The sequence below is a fragment of the Salvia miltiorrhiza genome, unplaced genomic scaffold (assembly GCF_028751815.1).
Source record: "Salvia miltiorrhiza cultivar Shanhuang (shh) unplaced genomic scaffold, IMPLAD_Smil_shh fragScaff_scaffold_141_1, whole genome shotgun sequence".
Lineage (NCBI taxonomy): Eukaryota > Viridiplantae > Streptophyta > Magnoliopsida > Lamiales > Lamiaceae > Salvia > Salvia miltiorrhiza.
Genome location: NW_026651417.1, coordinates 137,774 through 143,489, shown reverse-complemented (window position 1 = coordinate 143,489; position 5,716 = coordinate 137,774). Strand labels below are relative to the sequence as shown.

The 5,716-nt window shown below is 36.5% G+C and overlaps 1 long non-coding RNA gene across 1 annotated transcript; it reads left to right on the top strand.

The window, feature by feature from the left end:
- Positions 1-696: 696 nt before the first annotated feature.
- Positions 697-3,511, top strand: LOC131002501 (uncharacterized). Its single transcript, XR_009094323.1, has 3 exons — positions 697-840; positions 2,773-2,836; positions 3,378-3,511. It is a non-coding gene; the product is annotated as an uncharacterized LOC131002501 (long non-coding RNA).
- Positions 3,512-5,716: the final 2,205 nt, after the last annotated feature.

Genomic DNA, 5,716 nt, shown 5'->3' with positions numbered 1-5,716 from the left:
TCTAGTCTGTTTGTGTTTGCCGACTGCTTTGATGTGACGTTACGTGAATTTACGTGACTGAATGATTATGTGATTTTGTGACGTGTGTCAATATGACCATATTATTATGATTTTATTCGAGACCTTAGCACTTGGAATTTTTATTAAGTTTCCAAAGAAAGTGCGGTTTATTTTTACCGAGAAATCGAATGATGCCGGTTTATGGAAATTTTTCCAAGCATAATATTTTTTTTTTAAAATTATTTTTCCTATGATGAGGAATATTATAATTGAGTGAGTGCACTAATATTAGTGCTATAATTATTTTATTTTGGTCACATGATTTATACTATGGTACTTTATTAATGAGTAATATTTCCATAGTTTTTGTGATTATTATTTAATCACCCTTCTCACATGATTTATTTTCAATTTCCCAAGTATGAGACTAATTACTAAAATTTACTAAGTGTAGAGATTGAGAGAGTAGAGATTTAGAGAGTAGAGATTAGAGAGAGAGAGATCAAGGCATTAATTGCCAAATATTTCATAAGATTCTCAAATCCTCTTTAAAGATTCACAAATCTTTTATAAGATTACCAAGATCATCTCATATCTTGCAAATTCCTCTCTCTCCTTCTCCCCTAACTTTCGACCACCACCTCTCTCCCCTTCACCTCTCTACTTTCCACCATTTTCCTCCATTGATGCACCTTCGAAGCTTCACCTAAATATGCCAAACACATAAATCACCAACAAAATCCACCTTAAACACCTTCCATCTCCTTAGATTCAAGAAGATCCATGGAGATTCAATCTTGAAGTTAGTGAGAGAAAATTTGATTTTTGGTGTAAACTTGGGTAAGTAATCTCCATATTCATAGATTAGACTTGTATGATGTTATATATGGGTATATTTGAAGGATTGAAGCAAGAAATCACCCCCTCTCTTATTCTTCACAATTTTCGAAAATATGGGTCTCATACCCTTCAAAATTTTTCTTTTTCTTTCCTTGAATTGGGGTGAGAAAAATGATCTATGATATGTTTGGTGATGATTGATGTGTGTTTTGAAAAGCTATGCTTTGAGATTCAAATTTTGAATGAGTTTAGTTTACCCAAAATTGAGAATTTTTGAGTGGATGCTTTAAATGATGAATCGATGGTGTAAATGAGTCTATGAGATGTATATGATGATAATTAATGGAGTAATTTGAGTATATGATGTCAAATGATGATTTTGATATGAGTTAGTCTACTAAAATTAGGGCTATGTGTATCTATGCTCTAATTTGTAAATTGATGGTTTGTATGTGAGTTAATTGGGTTAAGATTAATAGATATATGATGAGATTAAAGATCCATGTGAGTTCGTAAAATGTCAAAGAGTTTAGTTTGGTAAAAATTGGGATTTTCTTGTCTATGTGTTTAATAAATGATTTGGCTTAAGATATGTGTAATTGAGCATGATGTTGGTGTTTTAATATGTTTGATTAAGTCTATTGGAAGCTAAGTAAAATTTTGACTTGAGTTAGTTTATGAGAGTTTTTGAGTTCTCATATTTTGAGAAGTCAATGAATGATAAAATGAGGTCTATTTTGCTTTATGACCATTATGTGAAAAGTTGTCATGTTTTTGTTGAGAGTTTATGTGAATATATGAGTTTTCGTTAAAGATTGGTTGGTATGATTATAGGGGATTTATATGTATAAAATGAGTTATAAGAAGTATGAGGTCATTTTGAATGATTGAGTGTTTTTAAGCATGAAATTGAGAAGAGGATTTACTTGATACGTTGTAGAAACGTTTTCCTTGAGATTTGAGTTAAGATGTAAAAGAGGAGAGTTAATTTGAGTATGATGAGTATTTTAAATGTTTTTGAATGTTTTTGAGTGTTATATGTGTTTAAAATGAATTTTGATTGGTTTTTTTTTAAGAAATGTTGAATTGAGCATTTAAGAGTTTGAGATGAGTTTTGGTGATTTTTTTTCGTAGGCTACTGACCTACTGTGATCGACGGGTTGTCGATGTCTAATGGCTTTGAAAATTTTACAGCATGTCCCTACATGAGTATTGAGCATACCGGTAAAATTTCAAGTCATTTGGACTTGATTGACTATTTTTACAAAATGCAAAACCAAATCTGCACATTTCTACCGGGAATTTCAGAGAACAGGGGACAAAGTCATTCATTTCAGTAGCTTCCTGTGTGATCTAGCTTTCCAAATCTTTATGGTATCAACCAAATTTGAGCTCAGTTTGACAACGTTTACTATTTTTCAAAAATCAATGTTTCCGATTGCTCAAAACTGCCGAATATGGTAGACTGTGGTAAAAACGCCATATCTCCCAAACCACTTGGAGTTTCTGACTCTACTTTTTTTTAAATGAAACTAGACTCAAATACCATTCTTTTGGTATGAGTCTGGAGTCCAGGAGATGTCGGAGTCAGAACGTGTTAAATTTTGAAGTTGAGTCAGTGGGAAAACAGAACATGATTTGTTGATGTTTGATTGTATTTTCTTATGTGCCTTATGTGTTTATGTTGCCTAAGTGTTTTAATGAGATTAGACGAGTCTTATATGAGAGATAAATCGAGACTTAGAACCATGATTTTCTTGAAACCTATCCTTGGACTTAAGGATTCGAAATGAGTGAAGAAGTTTATGTAGAGTCGATTAAGAGATAGAATATAAGATAGAGCATGAGTTAAGGCATGAGTTTTTGTCGTTGAGTTCTAATCGAGATTCATTTTATGACATGAACCTTCGATGATGACGATGATCCCTGAAGACACGAGCAGAGCAGGGAAGTAAGTAACTCCGCTTTGACGGGAGTTTTTGAGTAAGGTCTTCAGGTGGGCAATATTTTGAGTATACTTATATTATCCGAGCTTTCTAAAATGATTTGATGATATAATGATGTTATGAGATTATCAAATGATTTGAGATAAATGATGCTTGAGAACTGTTTGACTTGCCAATTTTTGATGTTGAGCTTGTATGTTACCCTCTACTGATGAGATGAGACGAATTTGGGTCCTGGGCAGTTGATAGCTATCCTGCCAGGACTAATGTGCACAGAGGTGACTGTGAGCCGTTGAGCGAATCGGCCGGTCACGGTACTTGAGAGGGAGGCCTACTTCTCAGTACCTTTGATGATGATGAGTTGTAGATGTGGTACATGCATGATGAGTACTTTGATAGCTCTATCGTTTATTTATGACGTTGATTATGAAAACTGCATGCACAGATTCTTTTGATGCTAACTTATTTCTGTGTATTGCTGAGACGTGGCAAGCTTCAAACTTATAGCTCTAAGAGCGCCTTTCTTATTTTTCGGCGTTTGCCCACTGAGTATTATATACTCACGCCCTGCATGTATTTCTAAATGTGCAGGCTAAGCGAGGAGTGAGATTGGTCTGGTGCTGGTGGGGGATCGTTAGATGACGTATTTACTTTATCGTATTTCCTTTTTATCGATAAAGTCTTGATGTGAAGTTACTTTGAATATGAATCAAGTAATATACTCACGGTTATGTGTCACCATACATGTAACCGGTTCGCCTTTTGCTGCGATACTCTGCATATTATGTTTCCTTATGAAAAATAAGCTATACCTGTTTTGTTTTTGATCATGAAATTCCTGTTAATTAAAAAGTTATAACGACGTTGACGATTTTACCCTTGGGATCATTTATGATGATTTTCCCTTAAGCATTCTTTGATGTAAGCTTCCGTTTGATGTTCGACCTATTCTTCTTATCTTTTATTCTTTAAAAATAGTCGTATCGATACTCGTACCCCACTATCACTAGTGTCGGGTTTTCGGGCTGCGACAGTTCCATCATGCCCGTGACCTCCTCGTCATGAGTCGCCATCCGCTCCCTCTCCTGTTCAAGGTCCTTCTCCAGTGCATCATAGTCATCAATGCACTGGATGGCCTCTCTGAAGGAATATTAAAATGAATTAATGCTCCGATTGCCCGATGATCGTTTCTTGGATTATTATTAATTCATCATACAACGATTAAATCCTAACATGCTCCTATGAATTTAACAGCTGCACATAGGTGTGAGGAAAACTTACTTGAGAATCGGATGCACAAGCTGTTGATGATCGTGTCGAAAGAAACTGACTCCAGTTCTGATCTTCTCGACTGTATCCTGCTCAATTCCCAACGTTGGATGGACAACGAGCTATGGAAATTCCCAAGACAGAAATCACCTCACGTTTTCCTGCGCCTCTCTCTGCTCTCAAAACCCTAATTTTTATCAGTGTGTTTTCCTGAGAGCTGACAGCTGTATTTAATAATACAGAAAAGAAGAGGGGGTGCCAGTTATTGAGTGAGGGCCGAAAATCTGCCCTACTTGGGCTAGGAGACATTGGGCCAGCCCAGGGACCAGATACAAGGAATAAAGATGGGCCTCAAATAAATTAATTTATCTATGGTCAGCCCAGACCATAATTAATTTATAAATATCAGTTCATTCCACTAGAGAACCGATACTGACTTACCCCTTTATTGCCGGTGATGAGTCGGGGCTTGTATTTAGACTTATTAAATCTCCGTATTTAAAATATCCGACATCCATTAATTAATTAGAGCTCTGACAGCTTAAATTAATTAATCTCTTAATAATTCCTTAAGCAGTACCACTCAAACTTTATTATTACGCCTGAACTTAATCAACCTGCAGGGTTTAGCGTAATAAACCTTATTGAGCTCCTTAAGCATAAAGTTCTTGCTTTCAGTATACAAATCCAACAATCTCCCACTTATACTAAAGCAAAACTTTTAGTATACAATGTGTCTAAAAAAACTAGCTATTACAAAAACTTCACTTCATCTCTCCCACTTATACTGAAAGTTTTTCGCTAAGTGGGTGGCATCATGATGCAGCCCAAGGTTCGTTGGTGCAAGACCCGGTGCATGTTCCTGTTGGTCCGGTTACAAGAGCACGAGCCAAGAAGTTAAAGGAGAGCTTGATGAGCTTAGTTCAAGAAGTGTGGGCTCAAGAGTTGATGAAGAAACCCATTGGAGATGGTGGAGTCGGTCCAAGTTTAATTAATATCATCAAGTGCGAGTGGGCCGAAGCGTGAAGACTTTATATGTTTTGAAGACTTATGTTTTTATTTATTTTCGGATTTTAGCCCATAGTTTCAGCTTGGTATTTCGAAAATAAGGGCCTTGTTTGGCAGCCCAGTTAATTTTCGAATTAGGGCTTCTTTGCTTGGTAGTTAAGTTGTTTCCTTATTATATTAGGTTTAGCCTTTGCCTATATATAGGGCACCATATGGACGAAATTTGCAGCCTACTTTTATCAATAAACTTGTGAGTTTTATTTCTCTCTTGAGAATTTCGAATTCCTCTTGATTATTCCAAGACGAATTCAATTATCGACGTAACGGCGAGTCAACCAACCCTCGTCGGGTGTCATTCAGCGTCCCCGAGTTGCTGCGTCAACTGCACGTTGGGATTTAGGGATTCGTTCGCCTAAATCATTCCGTGGGTTAGATTCAGAGGTTTTGGGATTCCATCTTCTGGTCGTTGTTCAAGTCTTCCGTTTGCGTGGTGTTCGATTTGATCGGCAAGGATCATATCATTTGGCACCAGAGCCGCGTTTCGTATCCAGGTTTCGTTTTCGTTTTTGTGTCAAGGGTAGAATTTTAGGGTTTCCGTCTTCTGCGTTTTAGGGTTTCTCTACGTCCGAGTTTCCTGTTCCGCTTCCTGCGTC